At 41.2% G+C, this 20,764-nt stretch overlaps 1 long non-coding RNA gene across 9 annotated transcripts in view; it reads left to right on the forward strand.

Moving 5' to 3' along the window:
* The window catches only part of LOC147583567 (uncharacterized), a 322,172-nt gene that overhangs the window by 213,843 nt on the left and 87,565 nt on the right, over positions 1–20,764 (forward strand). The window contains exon 1 of one of the 9 annotated variants that reach the window (XR_015248339.1): positions 1,176–1,258. The exons of 7 other annotated variants lie outside the window; for them this stretch is intronic. This is a non-coding gene — a long non-coding RNA (uncharacterized LOC147583567). Of the gene's footprint in view, positions 1–1,175; positions 1,259–15,141; positions 15,268–20,764 lie in introns of those variants that run through there. One more of the 9 variants, XR_015248340.1, reaches the window with a different exon arrangement.

Here is a 20,764-nt window from a genome sequence, read left to right on the forward strand (position 1 = left end):
CCTAGCTCTTCTATAAATCAAGCATGTGATTTTAGGCAGGTGTTGGAGATAGCCAAATGATCAAAAGAATTCTCATGTCTGTGTGCAAACTCATTTGCAGTGTGACTTTGTATCCCATCCCATCAGGAGATGTCCTTTAATTCTCAATCCCCTAAAGCGATGTTTGGCTAAGTGACGTGATCAGTCAATGAGACCCTAACAAATACAATGCAAGCAGTGCCTTTAAAAGTGTTTGCACATTGGGCCTTGCTCTGTCTTGCTGCTGAGATCCATGCTGCCATATGTGAGCAAGTTCAGACTAGCCAGCTGGATGATGTTGTATTTAAGCCTATAGCCAGATTGTGAATGATGTACCACCAGATTAACAAGTCTTCCAAGTGCAAGAAATGTGAGTGAGATTATTCTAGATTATCCAGCCTCCATTACGCCAGACTAGAAAATCCGTCCAGTTAACTCACAAAATTATGAGCAAATACAGGATTGTTTTTTTAAGCCATTGATGTTGGGGAGGGTTTGTAAATAGCTGAAGCGAACTGGTAGTGTAACCCAGTTTCTTTCTCTGATTCTCTTTCCACATTATGAAAATGAGAGTTTTGAATCAGATCAGTGCTGTTAAGTACAAAGCACAGGAGCCACCATTTTCCTAACCCGAGACCATATGAAATATTGTTGACTGATCACAGCACACTTTCTCACTGGACCCAGAAATACTGACAAAATATTTCTTATTCCAGCACTCGAGTAGCTACCCCAGTCCCCACTGTGGGCAATGGGGTCATACCCATTTGCCAGCTCTGTTCCAGGTTAGTAATTCTCAACCGTAAACAATCACCACAGTCCTCCAGGGAGAGGTATAGACCATCAGATTGTCTGCTCCAACTTTGTTGAAATCGCATTTAGTAGTTTGGATCAGCCTGGAGAGCTAGAGGTTTCCAGGCGATTCTAATAATGAGACAGGTTTGGGAATAGTAGATGGAATGATTTTTTAGTTGTTCTCCAACCCAATCCTTTGGATATTCTGACAAAAGCATTTTCCTTAATCTTAGATTTGACAGGGTAATAACAATACCCTCTATTCGTAAGTAATCCCATGCATACATATATGTGAGTCCTCAAGTGAATCACCTATACTGCTTTGAGTAAACCCAAGGTTCTCTTCTAAAATCCTCCTTTCAGTATGCAGTAAGCCAGAGGAGAAGACCCTCTTAGGCATTCAGAAGAAGGAGAGAGAAAGAGAGACTCCCAGATTCAGGATAAGGTAATTTAATTGGTTTATTCTCTACAGGCATAAACCATGGATCCTGCTCTGAAAGAGTAAGCTCACAGTATTGTTAAGAAGACCATGAATTAGGGGTGCCTGAGTGGCTTAGTCAGTTCAGCGCCCAACTCTTAGTTTTGGCTTCGGTCATTTTCTCACAGTTGGTGAGATTGGCCCCGCACTGGGCTCTGCGCTGACAGCACGGAGCCAGCTTGGGATTCTCTCTCTTCCTCTCTATCTGCCCCTTCCCTGCTTGCATGCACGCATTCTCTCTTTTCTCTCTCTCTCTCTCTCTCTCTCTCTCTCTCTCTCAAAATAAATAAATAAATAAAAAGGCCATGAATCTACACCTGGGCTTTCACACTGTGACCTAGCATGTGACTTACATGAAGTTACCTGCAAACCAAGATCTCTAGGTTAGAATATTGAAAGATAACCATGAAGTGCCAATAATAATACTGATAGCTAATACTTATTAAGTGCCTTCTATGTGCCAAGCAGTGTGCCAAGACTTTGTTACTTCATCTCACTGGCTCCTCCGAGTAACCGCATAAATGGGTACTTTTTATTCCCATTTAATGGACAAAGAAAGTGAGTTCCGGAGGGAGAAGTAACTTACCTGGAGTCACTTAAGTAGTGGATGGCAGAGGCAGGCAGAATACACGTGGATCTGACTCCAAATCCCCACTCCACACTAGCGTGCCACACAGCCTAGGAAACATGGGAAACATAAACAAACTCCCGAAAGACATTCTTCTAAAACATGCCAACTATGACAGAATGTTAAATCAAATTAAAACCGTGAAAGAAAATGAAGGGTTGATTCCTTCTCTTACATTTTCTCGTCAAAACTCACAATCCCATTATGTTTATTGCTCCCATTATTCTAGTTTCTTCTCAAAAAGAAGTTTTGATTGACAGCTTCTTGGAAGTCACTATAATTTAATATGCTTACCTTCTCTTTAATCATTTTACTTTGTTTCTTCTCTACTGTGTCTATACAAAGGGAGAAAAATATCACTTTTCTTTTGCTTTTTCTGTATTATTCTATTTGGAAAATCTTGGAAGGCTTTCTGTGTTTTTCTTTACCTTTCCAAATTCTGCCATTTCCAGGAAGCAAGTCATATATTCAAGAGGATGAAAAGCAGGGGAGCTTGGCTGTAATTATTTGTTTTTCAAATGAGAATGGAGAAATCAGTGAAGATGGCAGAATATTCCTGTTCATTTGTGCAACAGACACATATTTATTGAGCACAAAGGGCTTGACCCTTTGATACGTTTATTGGAACATCCCTTCTACTGGAGGAGAGAGTCCTAAGTTAGGTAATCATATTGAAAAATATACAGTTACATTGAGAATGGTGGAGGAGAGCTATAGGGTCCAACAAAAGCTTGTAACGGGGGAGTTGACATCATCAGGAAGGCCAGGGAGGCTTTTCTGAGGAAGAGACACAAGATCTAAGTTAACTAGGAGAAGGAGAGGCTGGGGCAAGAAGTGCTGGGCAGAGAGAACAGCGGTTGCAAGAGCACTATGGGGAAAGGGATTTAAAAGACCATCGTGGTGAGAGCAGAAATGAGTGTGCTGTGGCTGAAGAAGGAGACAGGAAGACCACCATGCTGGGCATGCAGATTAAGATTTGGGATTCTATTTCCAGAGCAATGAACACATTGAAGGGTAATGATCAAGGGGATGGTCCACTCAGATTTGGATTATGAAAAGATCACCCTGGATGTAGGGATTAATAAAACACTTTCCTATAGAAAGACCTTTTACATCATGGACTTTTGGCATAAAATAAGGAAGTCTTCAGCAATTTTCTTTTTAGCAGGCAGAGGTCATGGCGTAAGTGAAATGATCTCAGGACACTTAGTTTTCAACATCCTTGTTATTGAATTGAGCAGTGAAGTAATCTCCCCAAATGTTACATTACAGAGAAGACAAAGCACCCAGACACCCAAGTGGTAAGAAGACCAGCCTGGATTCATTTCTCAATTTCTTGCCGTGATCATGTCCCTTTGGGAATTAGTGTGATCAGCAGTAGCAGCTTCTCTACATTTAAATAGCTCTTCTAGAGTTTATAAAACCCTTCTACAAACATTACGGAAGATTAACAAGAATAATCCCCACCCGTGAGAGCTAATCAAGTGCTGCAAACTATTGCAATTTACTCCTTGTCATATCTTGTAGATACATAGGGAACAATTATGTTCATTTTAGAGATGACAAAGCTGCAGTGCAGAGAGATGCACTTAATGATTGAACTCACAAGTTCAACTTGCAAGTGACGAGCCTGGGGCTTGACCCCAGGTCTGCTGATTTCTGCCCGGAAACTTTACCACTATACATTGTAGCAGTTTCCAGACTACCTGGACTTAATTCTTGCCTCCACCATTTACTCACTATGTGAGCATGGACAAGTTTTTAACTTTTCTGAGGTCCGGTTTCCTGATTGATAACTGTGGATAATAATAGAACAATGTGAAAGAGTCATATAGAATAAACTAATACACATAATACTCTTAGAACTGCCTCATCCATAGTAAAGGCTCAATCAATGTTTGGTATTATTATCATTGTGATTGTATATATTCCACTATAATGTGCTATTTGGGGTGGGGCAAAGAATCTTTAATAATAATAAAACATATTTTTTTAAAGCAGCTAAAATTTATTAGGCAGGTGTTCTTACTGTTTAAAGTGTAAGGTAGGTATTACCTACTGTAACAGGAGAGTTGACCTCATCAGGAAAGTCAGGGGAGCTTTTTTTAATTTTATTTTTTTTTAATTTATATTCAAGTTAGTTCACATACAGTGTAATCTTGGCTTCAGGAGTAGAACCCAGTGATTCATCTCTTACATATGACACCCAGCGCTCATCCCAAAAAGTGCCCTCCTTAACACCTGTCACCCACTTAACCCATCCCCCCACTCCAGCAACCCTCAGTTTGTTCTCTGTGTTTAAGAGTCTCTTATGGGGGCGCCTGGGTGGCTCATTCGGTTAAGCTGCCGACTTCGGCTCAGGTCATGATCTCGCAGTCCATGAGTTCAAGCCCCGCGTCGGGCTCTGTGCTGACAGCTCAGAGCCTGGAGCCTGTTTCAGATTCTGTGTGTCCCTCTCTCTGACCCTCCCCTGTTCATGCTCTTTCTCTCTCTGTCTCAAAAATAAATAAACGTTAAAAAAAAAAAAAAGAGTCTCTTATGGTTTGCCTCCCTCTCTGTTGTTATCTTATTTTTCCTTCCCTTCCCCTATGTTCATCTGTTGAGTTTCTCAAATTCCAACATATGTGTGAAATCGTATATCCGTCTTTCTTTGAATGATCTATTTTGCTTAGCATAATACCCTTTAGTTCCATCCACATTGTTGCAAATGGCAAGATTTCATTCTTGTTCACTGCTGAGTAGTATTCCATTATATATATAAACCACATCTTCTTTATCCAGGAACCAGTCAGTGGACATTTGGGCTGTTTCCATAATTTGTCTGCTGTTGTTAGCGCTGCTGTAGAGGAAGAGAAACACGACATAAGTTAACTAGGAGAAGGAGAGGCTGGTCAAGAGTGTGCTGAGTAGAGAGAACAGCCAGTACTAGTATGTTAATTTTTACTAATGAGGAAATTAAAGCATAGAGGTTAAAAGTAATTTATTCAGAGTCCCTAAGTGGAAATGTGGCAGGGCCAATATTTAGAGACAGGTAATTCTGACCCCCAAGACAGCAGGCCTGGAAACCTTGCTTGTTTGCCTGAAAGCACTGGCATTTATTGACAGACCCCTGAAATGAGAAGCTACAGGTGGCAAATGCAGCAAGACGACACCAGGAGCTGAGGGTTGAAGGAAAAGAAGTTCGTTGGAAATGGATTTTCCTCCTGACTAGTTGAGTCGCCTGGCAGAGTTTTTCAAGCCTGAGAATGTTAAGGATGTACATGTCTGGAGAAGAAGAGGATGTTAATGAAACCATGAATTGTCTTTGTCAGTGAGAGGTTAGCATTTTTAGATGAAATGTACTGCAAGGTAAAGCTTAGAAACTGTGGTCTATAAGGCTTCCCAGCCAAGAATAAAAAGAGAATATATTTCCAGTTGAAGGAATTATCTAATGATTTAACATGAAATTGATTTTGTCCATTTTCAATGCATATTTTTCATGTCTTTCCTTCTTATAACCCTTTCTTGCTACTCATCTTGGTGTACTCCGTGCCCAGGATGGAAGGTTTAATTGCTATTACTCATTCAGTAAGACAGCTTTTATTCCCAAGTATAAGGTGTCCAGCAGTGCCAGTCCCAAACTATTAAATGGGTAGGTAATGTAAAATCTGTTTGAAGAGCAAGTAGCATATTCATTTGACTCAAGAACAAACATTTGAGCTCTCAGGCAGGCTCATCTGTTTTCTTGGCAATCTGCAGCTGAGATGGTCTTGTGGAATTTCTATCCACCTCCCTTTATTTTAAGCTTATTTCCATTTTGCTCTGGATGTTGCCACTGAAGATTCTGTTGCATGGGAATACGAACTGGTGCAGCCACTCTGGCAAACAGTCAGAAGGTTCCTCAAAAAATTAAAAATAGAACTACTCCAAAACCCAGCAATTGCACTACTAGGTATTTATCCAAGGATACAGGTGTGCTATTTTGAAGGGGCACATGTACCCCAATGTTTATAACAGTACTGTCAACAATAGCCAAAGTATGGTAAGAGCCCAGATGTCCATCGATGGATGAATCAATAAAGAAGATGTGGTATATATAGACAATGGAGTATTACTTGGCAATCAAAAAGAATGAAATCTTGCCATTCACAGCTACGTGGATGGAACTAGACAGTGTTATGCCAAGTGAAATTAGTCAGAGAAAGACATCATATGACCACTCATCTGAGGACTTTAAGAGACAAAACAGATGAACATAAGGGAAGGGAAGCAAAAATAATATAAAAACAGGGAGGGGGACAAAACAAAAGAGACTCTTAAATATGGAGAACAAACAGAGGGTTCTGGAGGGGTTGTGGGAGGGGGATGGGCTAAATGGGTAAGGGGCATTAAGGAATCTACTCCTGAAATCATTGTTGCACTCTGTGCTAACTAACTTGGATGTAAATTTAAAAAATAAATTAAATTAAAAAAAAAAAAAAAGATTCTGTTACACATGTGAACCTCTCTTTGTGGTAGGAAATGCCCAGTGCCTGTCCTGAGTAAAATAATTAGAATCAAAAGGAGAACAGCTGGCCCTGTTGAAAAAGAGTCTTTATGAATTTTTAATGCAATTTGCCCATGTGGTCAAGGTTGATTTATTTTAAAGATATGTTGGGGTTGGAAGACAAATAAATACCATGTGTTTTCCCATTTAGAGCTTTCATAAAGACAGTAAATATGCTGGCAATATGACTGTGGCCTACACATTTCCTTTATCTGGTGTTCATAATCATTTTGTTGCCTTTAAATGTTACCTTACTGTGAAGGATAAATAAGGAGTATACAAAATGAGGCATTTCATAAAGCACCCTAAATAATTCTAAATTATGCTGTTAATGTAGCAGGATACGCTTGGCTCTTTTAGAGAGGTGTTATTATGCATGATCATGTCTGAATACATTTACCACCTATTCTGTAATAGGTAGCATGTAAGACCATCTCAGTCTCACCTAAAATACCTGACACTTTATATATAAAGATAAAACCGAAGACCCATGAGTATAACCAAACATGTGCATTGAGTTTTCTCCTGCTAGTAATTACAGTGAAAAAAAAAAATTCTTAAATTGTTATGGTACTTTAATCTCTCTAAAAAGGACTTGAGCTGCCATGGTAAAGGGCATGGATTTTGAGGTGGTTAGATTGAGGTTAAGGGGGCAGTGAATGGCCATACAGACTCAGTCTTTTTCTTTTTTTTTTTTTTTTAATTTTTTTTTTTTCAACGTTTATTTATTTTTGGGACAGAGAGAGACAGAGCATGAACGGGGGAGGGGCAGAGAGAGAGAGGGAGACACAGAATCGGAAACAGGCTCCAGGTTCTGAGCCATCAGCCCAGAGCCCGACGCGGGGCTCGAACTCACGGACCGCGAGATCGTGACCTGGCTGAAGTCGGACGCTTAACCGACTGCGCCACCCAGGCGCCCCAGACTCAGTCTTTTTCTATGTGAAACTGTCAAACAAAGTGTCAAAGTCAAGTTTTAATCTCATTAGAATTCATTAACTGAGAAATGTAATTCTATAGACAAGGCCCTTCTTGCAATCTAAGAAAAACCCTGGATATCTCTTATCTTATGCAGTAATTACCAGTTACTAAGTTGGGCTGTATGCATGTAAAAATAGGAAAGAGTGAATTTGAGTGAAGCTAAATATAGAAGCCAAGATCCACATTCTATTGTATTAGACGTCTACATGACTCAACCAATTCCATAGGTTGACAACCAGTCTAATTTTAAATCTAGAGACTTTATCGCAGTGAAAAGTATTTCCTAATTAGGTAAGAAATTTGCGTGTCATTCTCTACTCTTGGTATTTATCAGAAGAAAGTCATTTACATTTTGAACTCACCATTCAAATGGAAACTCAGAGATTTCCACTTTTGTTCCAAGCCCCATTTGACTTCCAAGAAATGTGCTTAATTGTTTTAGCTGTGGTGCAATCACTAAACCATTGTGGGAACTGAGCTGGAATTCAGTAAGCAGAGTTTTAGCTACAATGACAAGACTTAAGTGTCACTCACACAGATGGAATCTCAAAGGCTTAATAAATGCTAGAACCTCACTTAATTACCATTTGTTCTTTCATGACAGTAAAAATTATTTTAAATTATGCAGATAAATAATTCATCATGGGGACTATGCAGGAAAAAATCTGGGTCTGTGATATTAAGTTATATTGACTTGAGGCTTGGTGAAAATTAAAATTATAGAGCAAGTGGGTAAACTTTGCCCTACTACTTAGTACAAATGAAGTCTTGTTTGAGTATCTCTAGTCTTGCCTACTCTTCAATCATAGTACAATTGTGCAGTGCACAAACATTTACTTCAAACTAATTGATTAGGTATTTATTTAGTGCCTACAATACACAAAGCCTTGCATTAAGCTCTAGTTCATAGGGCTATTTTGGTCTCACTGGAATTTAAACTTGTGCTGCCAGTCCATTTCTGAGGGTGATGAGAGTAGTAAATAATAGTTCTTGCCTTATCCCAACAAAATTTCTCCTCTAAATTCTTGATACTTCAGCTTTACAAGTTCAGAAGGATCTGTTCAAAAAATTATTTTACCTTGTTGGAAACTAAAGTTCCGGCTTGTGTTTTAGTGAATGAGATGTTTGACTCCAAGTTCAATGAATATTCCCTTATATAAGACAGCCTCTTCTAAAGCTGTACAAATGGAACTGGTAATGAAGGCCAACACAATGGCTGAGCTAGGCATGAGACAAGTGAGTTTTGACAAGGAGTAATGATGTTATGAGAGAGGAGCCTAGGTGAAGTACAGAGAGTAGGAGAATCAGAAAGAACCACAGGAGCCCTGGAAGTCTTAAGAGCTGGGATACTTCTTCCAGGAAAGTACAACAAAAAAGAAATGAGGGCAGCAAAGACTATTACTACCAACATTTTTGAATGCCTAATGTCCCAGGAATTGTACTAAGCACTTTACACACATTATCTTATTAAATCCTCAAAATAACAGCTGTTCTCTACCGCTCATTTTTCAGTTGAGAAAACTGAGCCATAGAGAAGTCGATACACTTATCCAAGGACACACACAGCAGGGAAATGGCAGATCCAGGATTCAACTGTAGGTTTGCCTCCAGAGTTCAAATTCTTTTTTTTTTTTTTTAATTTATTTATTTTCAGAGAGAGAGCACTGAAAGAGGAGACGGAGAGACAGAGAGAGGGAGAATCCTAAGCAGGGTCCGCACCATCAGCGTGGAGCCTGGTGAAGGGCTTGAACTCACAAGCCGTGAGATCATGACCTGGGATGAAATCGAGAGTTGGACGCTTGACTGAGCCATCCAGGCGCCCCCAGAGCTCAAATTCTTGATTGCTACATTCTAGTTCCTCACAAATACAGATTTCACAAATCCAGGGATGCCACTGCTTGGATCGTGACAGTAAAGATGTGTGGAGTTAGTGTCCACTCAGTAAATGGCACCTCGGCTGGCCCAAGTCAGAAACCTAGGGGTAATCCTTAAGTGATTGCACCATCCTTTACCGCCAACCTCCAGTCCATTGTGTCAGTTCTACCTCAACAGCGTATCCCAAATCTGGCCGCCATTCTCCAGCTCCACCGCATAGTCCTCGACCTCAGGAGTCGTCATCTATTACTGAGACTAAGATATTGTCCTCTAAATGGTCTCCTTGCTTCCGCTGTTAATTCCCTGCTCATTTTGCACTTAGTAGCCAGAGTCATTTTAAAAAAGTAAATCAGATTATGACAGCACCCTGTTTAGAATGTTTTTATGGCTTCCTACTACTTACAGAATGGAATCCAAAATCCTTTCCATAGTTTACAAGGTCCTTCAGCATCTTCTCTGTCTACTTCTTCATATGTACCTCCAATGACCCTTATCCCTTTGATCCAGTTATATTGGTCTTTCTGTTCCTTGAAGGTACCAAGATAGCTTCCACACTGGAGCTATTGCTCCTGTCTCTGCAGGGAGTGCTTTTCCTCCATATCTGCTCCAGATAGGCTCTTCCTCATCAGGTTCCAGGGTATCATTTCCTCCACGAATACCCCTTTAAACCTCCAGTTTCCTTGCCCCCATTCTCCTAGAGGGCTTGTTTTTATTTCTTCATAACACTTACCACTACGTGATATTATGCCATTTGTTATGCGTTTGTTATCTGCCCCTCCCAATCTCAAATACAATTTTTATGACAGCAGGATCCTAGTCTGTCTGTATTTTTCCCTCATTTTCCAGCACTAAGAACATTACCTGGAACATATTGGTTGCTCACAAAATACTGAAGATTGTATGATTGAATGAATTAGCACAGAGTAAGGCTCAGAGAAATTAAGTGAGACTTAATCATGGTTGCTTGGCTAGTACAAGGTAAAGCCAGTCCAGCAAGCTAAGACCCAGAAGTTGCTGACATCTCTAAATGCTAGAGAGCTCAGAGCTCAAAAGGTCAGAGGAGAGCCGGTGTTTGAGTTTAGTCTTAAAGAGAGTAGGATTTTGATATGTAGACATACAGGCCAGGCAATCCAAGCAGAGGGTACAGCGTGGGCTAAGGCAGAGAGGTGGAGAGGTTCAGAGCAAACACGTTCCCCTACAAGAACAAAATATCACATTGGCTGAGATAAGCAAAGAAGAGAAAAGCGTTGACGTATCAGCCTCCCACTCTGCAGCCTTCAAGCTTGTGGAAGAGTTTTTGCAACTGACACTACAGTTAAGAGATTCTTAATTGCACCTTTTTAGCTTTTAGCTCATCTATCGCAATGCCTAGCCTACTTTGATTCTGCCTCCGTTATGAAGCTCTTGCAGAGATCAAGTGTAATTACAAGAAGTTGCTTTAGAATCTGACAACAGAGTGCCAGCAAAACTTGGTGGTAGGTGGGAAAGAGTGGGAGTCCAGAAATAATGGGTTCTTAACTCATCCTGGGACCTCAGGCAGGTGTTTTCACCTCTTTATATCTCCGTTTACCCACCTGGTAAGATCTAGCTGTCCAGTAAATTTCTAAAAGTCCCTGGTTTGATGTAGAGAATTAGTTACCACTCACTGACTCCTCAAGTCATTCACTTATATATCCATCTACGTCTGTTTATTGGTTGTCTTTTTGATGGGGAACATACCAGTTTCTGGGGGCTGCCGTAACACGGCTGCCATAACTCTGGTGGCTTAACATAATAAGAATGTATTCTCTCACATTTCTGAAGGCCTGAAGTCCAAAATGAAGGTATTGATAGGGCTTCCTCCCTCCAGTGTTTCTGAAGGAGTATCTTTCCTTGCCTATTCCAGCTTCCAGTGGCCCCAGACATTCCTCGGCTGTGGTAGCTGAACTCGTCTCTGCCTCTGACTCCACAAGGTTGCCTGCTTTGTATGTTTCTCTGTATCCTTCTTGGGTTCAAAATCTACTCCGACCATTCCTTCCATGTGTGACCTTGAACATGGAACTACATGTAATCATCTAGTAGGAGTGCCCAGATGATTAAATGAGATTATATACATATTTTACACTTTGGCATATGATTGGCCCACAGCCAGTGTTCCACAAATACCTCCTTGGAACTGCTCTCCTCTTTAGTAAGGGATTTCCAATGATGGGGTGTTCTGTCCATCCGGAAAACAAATTTGTGTCCACCCCAAACCACTACAGAGGAGAGTGGAGGTAGTTAGCTGGGAAATTAAAACACCCAAAAATGTGACCATAGAAAACATGGGCCTGAAATAGGCAGACTGACTCTCTGCATTGATTGTATTATCAGATAAATGTTCGGTTGCCACCTTAATGACATCCAAAAAGGGGCTGGATTTAAGGTTTATTCAATACCTTCTTTACTTTCCAATGGGCAGTTTCAGGTGCAGCCAGCATTCTTGGCAAGATCTAGTTAATATCGTCGATTTCTTGGTGTAGGAAACCTATTATGCTTAAAACAAACCATCATTTTCATTCCTTGAAATCTTGACAGTAGGAACAAAAATCCCATTGGTAGAGATTTTTGCCCTTAAATGCCCATGGTTTATACACCTTGAAGAAGGCATGCCCCGATTGCATGGCCTGAGGCTTTTTGCCATCTGTGCTGGAGTGGGGTGCAGGCTTGGCCTCTGCTTGCTTCTCCAGTCTCACCATCCACCCATCCACCCATCCACCCATCCACCCATCCACCCATCCATCCATCCGTCCATCCACCCATCCATCCACCCATCCATCCATCCATCCACCCACCCATCCATCCATCCATCCATCCACCCATCCATCCATCCATCCACCCATCCATCCATCCATCCATCCATCCATCCATCCACCCATCCATCCATCCGTCCATCCACCCATCCATCCATCCATCCATCCATCCATCCACTCAGTAGATATCCTGGCACAACAGGGATCCTCTACCATAACACTCTACTATACACTGAGGACACCTCCAGTAACTCATCAGCGTTATCAGGTACAGAGTGTTCTAAGACTTTCGAGTTCTGCCACAGGATCCAAGGAATCTAACCATGGCCTCTTTAGGATATTATAGGACGAGTTATGATCTCTCATGATACGGGGACCACCTGTCAGAAATGCTCTGTGTCTTCTGGAAAATTGCATGGAGAGGAGGGAGAGTGGGGTGGGATCGTGGAGAGTAGGCTGGTGGAGGTTGTCATTCTGGCACTTGTCACTTCTTTTCCCTGCTCTTTCAGGTTTGGTCTGTGTCCCTGTCCATGTTGTATGCCCTAAGATCCCGCCATCTGACCAAACGCCTTCACCTATATTACTCCATGAATCTGGAGACCAAGGTTAGAGCAAGGACCTGGTACTTGTCCATTCCCTTTATTTGATTAAAGCCCCCATAATGAAAGCAGCACCTATGTCTGTCTTGTTTATAATTATGGCTGCCTCCTGAGATACAGTTTTAGGAAATGTTTGTGAAAGAAATAGAAGGGAGAAAGGAAGAGAAGAAAGAAGAAAACAATGAAAGAAGAGGGGAAGGAAGGAAGGCAGGAAGGAAGGAAGGGAAGATAGATTGAAGAAAGGAAAGAAGAGAGAAAGGAAGAGGAAAAGGAAGGAAAAAGGGGATAATATAGCAAATACTTGTGCTGAGCTTTATTCCCTATCCAACTGTGGTTTCTAACTTTGTGCCCTGTTGATATGATACTATCTTTATCATATAGCTGGCACTTTCTCGTGGTTGGAGATCCCTCCTAGCCACTGCCTGCCATGGTCTAACCCTGTTAGGGCCTCTCTATTCAGACTTACAGAGCGAGACTCCTTCTCTCGCTTTTCCCAGTTCAAACTCCCAAGAGATAGACAATCACAGGGGCTCAATTTATTTTTTCTATTGCTGAATTCTGCTATCTCACAGGTTATTAGTTGTTATGGCTTGACTAACTGTATGCCAGATGCTCACTCTTAGGCCAATCAGCTGTGATTAAATGTACTAGGCAATTTTCAGGAAATTTACTTTATAAATATTTTCCAGAGAAAAATGCAAATCTTCCAAGATGAGCCCATTTAATGGCATACCACTTTTTTTTTTTTTTTTAAGCAGTAGCTCATTACCATACTGGCCAATATATTAAACAAAGACATACTTCTGAGACCAAAATCATCTTATTAAAATGACAGGGAAAGCCAATAAAACGCATCATCCATATAGCTTAGGAGACTAGGCCTGACTCATTCCAAGAAAACTGTCCCAAGGGGAGTGCCTATAAAATCCTTCTGTATTCCTCCCCTTTCCACTCCACATGATGTCCATGTCAGTGAATTATTTTCACACAATTAAAGCACCCATATAGGAAATATTTACAAATGTAAATGTGCTCACTCCCATCTGAAGACACCCCTTATTTGCTTCGTTATTTCCCAGAGTGCAATTCACATCACTTCCCTTGCTCCAGCCATTGGCACTGTGGAGAGAAGCAGGCACGAAATAAATTGTCACTTCCAAAGACCTCACTGTCCTTTGCTTGAATAATAAAAAGGCCTAATGTGTTGGGACAAAAGAGAAAGAGAATTTTTTCGAATTTTTAGATGTTGAGATATGTGATTAAGTGGAGACTCTGTGGCAATTGAGGGATCAGCAAAGCCGAAACAGCCATGTTTATGGTCCTCTTATAATGATACCAGAGTCTGTACTCAGCATTCCGCTGCTTTCAACTCTCCAAGCCTCCCATAAGCTTACAAATGATCTTTCGTTTATTTTAAATCAATCAAGTATCCCTAGAGGAATTTTCCAGAAACCCAAATATAATTACATAAACACACAGGCTTCCTAACTATGCATGTGTTATTCCAACAGAAAAATAGAAGTGCAATACAGAAGGAGTGAAGGTTTATAAAATGCATTTTAATGTCTTATGAATAAGAGCTGGATACAGATACCTTAGCCAAAAATATAAAAATACAAAAGGAATAAGTACAGACGATATGATTAGACCCTTACTGTGGTTGGAATTATCCCCAAAGTCTCCTCTCCTCATTTAAATGAAGTTTACTCTGTTTCATAGTCTTCTTTGCAGTAACATACTTAGTCAAATCCTGGAAAATTGCTAACTTCATCAGCAGTAGGCAATGCGAGGGCCTGAGGATATAGCTGGTCTTTTATTTATTCATTAGATCTATATAACATCTATTTTCCAAAGAGCTCCAGGCCCTGTAGAGAATGTTTAACTGATGTTAGATCAGAGTTTCGTGGAAATGAGAACAGAGCTGTGTCTAAGAAGAAGCGGCAGCAGAGGAGGAAGAAGGAAGTGTAAGAGGAAATGGAGATATGTATGGCGGGGAAAAGACACAAGAAGTCTTTAAAATGCCAAAATAAAAATGCAGCGTCCCCAGTGCTGGCTCTCTCTAGTTAGTCCAGTTAGCGATATGATGACAGATGTTCCATTTTTATGAAGGAGAACTCTTGAATCTCTTTCTTAGAATTACACACACAGGGCAAGCTTCCAGCAGGGTCATTTTCAGCAGAGGTGTTAAATTCACAAGCTATATGCTGGTAAAATTTAATATTCAAATCCAGTAATATTTATGTTAACACATTTTAGTATGTCTAATGAAGTTCCCTCCCACTTCTCCTGGGTCTGATGTGCCTTAAGTTTTTCATATTGCATGCCATTTGGAAAATATTGAAAATCAGAAAGAAGAATGGATAGAACGTGGCAGCATTGATATTTATCAGACTGTAATAGTATGTAGTTAACTGGAAACTCTGCTGTGACATGCCCCCCACTCTTCCATGGCCACACAGAGGTGGGAGGCTCCTGGAGTGAGAGTTCTTGGCACATAATTGTTGTTGGACTCCTTCTATGACACGTAATCTCTACACAGCTCATTGAATAGTGGATCCAGCCAGGTTCATGCCAATTTCAACACTAGCAGTAAACAGAAGGTAAGGGAGTGGGTTATGACGAGATTATGGGAAATAGGTGGTTTCAGATTTTTTTCATTTTATGGGAAAAACAGGAGACTGAATAGTTCGCACTTTTTACACCCCTATGGGTATGAAACATGACTTGTTAAGACACTGATGATCACTGGCTTTAAAAATTAAGCGCTAACCTTCCCACAAATTACATGTGAATAATTAAGTCTAGTGCTGATGAAGAGGAATTAGAAGGCATAGAGCCCAGAATTTTTACTTTAACACTGAGACACTTGAGAGTGGAAGATAAAACAGATGGGAGGCTCCCTAGTCCCAGACAAGTAACTCTTCCAGAACCACCTTGTGGACTCATGGAGACACAGCTGCTTTCCTCCAGGACCAGCCTTTGGGGTCAATTTAGTTTAGAACAATTCAGTTTTTGTTGGAATGCTATGTTGTACTTGGAGCAGAGGTATGTCCCCGGCTCACCTTGTGTGGAATCCCGTGAGTGGTGTCCCGTTATAATAAAAATATGTTTTCATGTTTTCTGTACATATTTTTTAAAGTTTATTTATTTTGAGAGAAACAGAAGACAGGGCAAGTGGGGGAGGGGCAGAGACAGAGAGAGAATTCCAAGCAGGTTTCTCACTGCCAGCGCAGACTCTGATGTGGGGCCTGAACTCATGAACCGTGAGATCTTGACCTGAGCTGAAACCAAGAGTCGGGTGCTTCGCAGACTGAGCCACCCAGGGGCCCCTCTATACATATTTTTGCAGCTTCAAACCGGCTCTTTCATCAAAACACTATAAGAAACCACTGAAATAAGACTCTGCCAGCCATGAGGATTTTTTCCTGCCAATGAGTGAAAAAATTTGAATGACAAATTTTTGTTCCCATTCTTTTAGAAAACAATTTATCTTCAGTAGCTCTCTGGAGAAAATGCACATTTTACTTCAAATATCAGTAAATGAACTCCAAATCAGGAGAATTAATTAGTAATGGCTTATTTGTTGTCATTTAATAAACATGTTTCCAATTTATTATCTACATACCCAAAATAAATGTTTAAGGAATGTTGATGGCAAGTGGAACACAGGTAACTGAAAGTGGGAAAATTTAGCTCTTGCTTATTCTTTAAAAGAGAACTTTGTGGCGCCTGGGTGGCTCAGTCAGTTGGGCGTCTGACTTCGGCCCAGGTTATGATCTTACGGTTTGTGGGTTGGAGCCCCACATGGGCTCTGTGCTGACAGCTCAGAGCCTGGAGCCTTCTTCGGATTCTGTGTCTCCCTCTCTCTCTCCCCCTTCCCTACTCACGCTCTGTCTCTCTCTGTCTCTCAAAAATAAATAAACATTGAAAAAAATTTTTTTTTAATTAAAAAAAAAGAGAGAGAACTTAGTACAGTTCTTATAACTCAGAGTTCATTAGAAGGCTGGATTGGGCTGGAAGTGGCAGTCCTATTACCTAAAGGCTGACACTGAGGCTCTCTGTCCTAGGTGTTTGAATCTTGAGGACATGGCAGAAGGAGCAGAGGAAGGGCCAGTGGGACTTGCCCCAGCAAAGGCCCTGTGGCCGCCTGCCCCTTCCCTAGTAATAATGTGTCTGGGCTCACCACTTTTCGAAGTTGCCTTGGAGCCTCTATCATGCGCCTGCACCTTCTCTAGGTTATGGTTCCCGAGTACGCTTTCTCTTGCCTAAGATAAGAAAGAGGTCCAGGGTTGTTCTGTCGCTTAAAACTGAGAAAACTCTAATCAAAAACTTGTGAAATGGTTACCTGACGCTTTGTTGGTTTCCAAATAATAAGATGTCTGAAAGAGGGGTACTTTTCTTTTGTCGGTTCCCTAACGTGCTTCTCAGGGGCATGTTTTACCTGGGGTTGTGAGAGTCAGAAGAAAAGAGGAGCTTGTTTATTTACTGCCCAGCGCGCCTCTGGAGAGTGGTCCGTGAAGGAGAGAAGAAAACTTTGGGCGTCCTTTGCCTTACCAGCCATCCCTCTTCTTGGTGATTCCGGGCAAGCCTGCCGCTTTCAGTCCAAACTACTCAGGAAACTATAGCAAATGATCAATAATTGAAGAGTTCAAAACTTACTTCTTGTTTTTAAATATAATTTGCTGTCAAGTTGGCTAACATACAGTGTATACAGCGTGCTCTTGGTTTCGGGGGTAGATTCCCGTGATTCATCGCTTACGTACAACAGCCAGTGCTCATCCCAACAAGTGCCCTCCTCAATGCCCATCACCCGTTGACCCCTCTCCCGCACCCTCCCCCCGATCAACCCTCGGTAAAACTTCTCAAAGGCACATACTCAGCAACGTCCAAATCCAGGTTGTGATGGATAGGTTTAAAACTAAGGAATGGAGGTTCCTGATGCCCATCAAATTTTTAAAAGGGAGAAAGAAGTGACAAAATGGCAGGACTTAAATATAAGTGTGATGCTTCTCTATTTCTTGACAGTTAAAATGGTATCACTTTACATTCTTGTGATGTGTGGGGAAAAACACCATAATGTCAAATTATATAAGAAATATTTAAATCTAGTAAAATGGTTGGTGTGTCTCTGGAGGATTTCAAGACATTTTACACACTTGTTTTAAAAAAGCAATCCAGAGAGTGTTTTCAGATCTCGCAGTGATGCAAGTGTTTCAACAGGTAATGGATTCTATTTTTAATTTTGAAAGCTTTTATTTTTCCCTGTGGTTTCTTTTTTAATATGTTGGTGGATACTTTTTTCTTACCCAGATTTCCTCCTGGACTTTACTGTCTCTTTGAGCTGAGTCAAATTCAAAGGTGAACACTATTTTCATATTCCTGGGTTGTTCTTCTTTGCCTCTTACCTGCAGTTGATCTCAACAGAGGCTTAATTCGCCATTTAGAAGTCAACATGCTAAGATTTCTAATTAATGGTGCCCTGCCTATCAAGTTAATGTCCTTGCAAATTATCTCCTTCTAGAGATTATTACAATTTGCAAATGCACATCCATTATATATTACATAGGGAGCTTAGCAGACACTGATTTTAAATATACTGCAGAGGTGTGTTTTACCACAAGACGGTAAGCTTCCTAAGTCAGAACGTAAGCTGAAAGATGTGTGCCATCAAAATTACCATCTTGATAAGCCCTTAAATGGCACTGCATTAGAGATCAACATGCTGTTGTCCGTCACTCTTGCACAGCCATTAAGATCACCGCCCCCCCCCTTTTTTTTGAGCACTAGGTCCTTGGCATTTAGGGGACATGTATAATAAAAAAAAATAGTTTTAAGCTCTAGAATCACATTAAGCATGGCAAGGTACCTGCACTGTGAGGTAAGCCTGGAAATAGTAGATTCCCATCAGATCCCAAGCTCAATCCAAGGCGGACACTGATGTAGTACGGCTTACATTTCCTGCATTATTTACATTGTCCTCTCTCTGTCATCTCCCTTCTACTCACTCTACCTTTCCTTCTCCTTGTCAGGCCTATACAAATGGATTTAAGAAAGTTATATGGGCATAGAATATGATACCACAGTAATATCCTTTTAAGCACCAATATACTGATAGTTTCATGGCCTAATTTTCACCCTTAGATGTTTCTATTTTTTATATTTGTATTGTTTCTTTCATTAATAAAATCCATAGTCTAAATTCAAATTTCCTGGCAAGAGCCTACATGTCAACGTTTCAAAAGAAAACAAAGAACTTTACTTGAAATCATCTGGGATGACACCTAGTAGATTGGCCAAGATTTGAGTTCTGGTGGGTATTCACTCATGAGAACCCCACAGTTACTTGAGAAAATGATTTTCGAGACTAGTAAGTCACCTGTATCTGGAAGTGTTTCCTTCATTTTTTTTTCTTTTTGTCCCAGACATCAGCAAGACCCTGACATTCTTGTAGGTCCTCAGAAAACATCTGTTGGATGAAGAAGAAGGTGAGGGAGGGGCACTGGGTGGCTCAGTCAGTTAAGCATCTGACTTCAGCTCAGGTCATGACCTCTTGGTTTGTGAGTTCCAGCCCCATATCGGCTCTCTGCTGTCAGCGTGAAGCCTGCTTCAGATTCTCTGTCTCCTTCTCTCTCTGTCCCTTCCCTACTCATGCTCTCTCTTTCAAAAATAAATAAACATTAAAAAAAAAAGAGAGAGGGGGAATGGGAGGGAAAGAAGGGGTGATAAAGAAAGAAGAAAGGAGAGGGAGTGAAGAAGAGAGGAAGGAAAGAAGGGAAGACAGGAGGGAAAGGGAGAAGGAGAGGAGGGAAAATAATTAACAGACTGGAAGAGCATGAGTTTTAGAGCTGGCCCCCCATCTTTGGAACTCGATGACTTAGGCAAGTTGCATTTCCTGTTCCATTAATTCCCAGTGTCCTAGGCTCAGTGCGTAGACGATAGTAAAATGTCTGGCACACAGAGATTCAGTAAATAGAAGCTGAGTCTGGGCTGCTGGGCATTTATTACTGGGCCACAGTTTTAAAACATCACATAACTGCTATATTCATGAAGAGTAAATATAAAAATGCTTATGTCTGGAGACTAAAGAGCTGGCCAGTAAACAGGGGCATTGCTCTGAACCGTCTGCCCGTAAAGACCATCACAAAGCAGGCAAAATTCTGAAAGACCTTCCAAAGACTCTGCTCTCACAGGCAAAAAGCACGTAATCAGAAAAACACTGTTGTAATAAGAACTGGAGGCCTGCTGAATCATTACTGGTAACGGCTGCCACTTCCGGCTGTGTGCCATGCCTTTAGTACATGCACTAGTCAGCCTCACATCACTCGGTTCTGGAAGTGTTCCTAGTCTCATTTTTCACAGAACGGAGTGGAATTCAGAGAAGTCGAGTAACTTTCCTAAGATCACACAGGTCCTTAGGTGCCTGGGTTCAGGTTCCGTCTCGCTTCTCCTGACTGTTCCACACCTAGGCTTTGGTCTCCCACACCTCCTCATGCTTGTTATTCCAAGTCAGCAGATTAACTTGACAGAAAATGGCCAGAGTCATGAGACTCTCTCTGTTGGAGTAAGAACACTAGTAAAAAAAGGTTGAGTGTAGATATAGATATTGAAAGAGAGAGATCATTAGAATACAAAGTAAATTCATTACCACATGTCCTTGGGTGTGGGGTGGGAGGGATGATTTGTGTTTTAAACAGTATCAAGTCCTGACAACTAATAGTAAAAGGCCCTGCACACATGGGTCCTGGAATATGTATTGTATTGTGTGCCAGGCACTGTTCTCAACACTCTTATAGACAGTAATTCATTTCCTCCTTATTTATAGGGACTCTTTGGGGCACTTACTGAAGACCAGAGGAGTCATAACCTATGCTGTTACTATACAGATTACTTTTTTAAAGTTTGGGGGTGATGGGCCCGTGAGTAAGAGACGGAGTTGGCATCCAGACGAAAGCAGTCTGGGTCCAATGGTTTTGTTCTCACCAACGTCACGGGTTGGTCTGATGTTTGTTTATCCCACGCTGGGTTTGCCTGGAAGGAGTGGTAGGGGGATGGGAGAGCACGGTGCAGGCAGGACAGCTTAGAACACGAGCCAGGAAT

Source organism: Puma concolor, chromosome A2, assembly GCF_028749965.1.
Source record: "Puma concolor isolate L17-30 chromosome A2, mPumCon1.1.hap2, whole genome shotgun sequence".
NCBI lineage: Eukaryota > Metazoa > Chordata > Mammalia > Carnivora > Felidae > Puma > Puma concolor.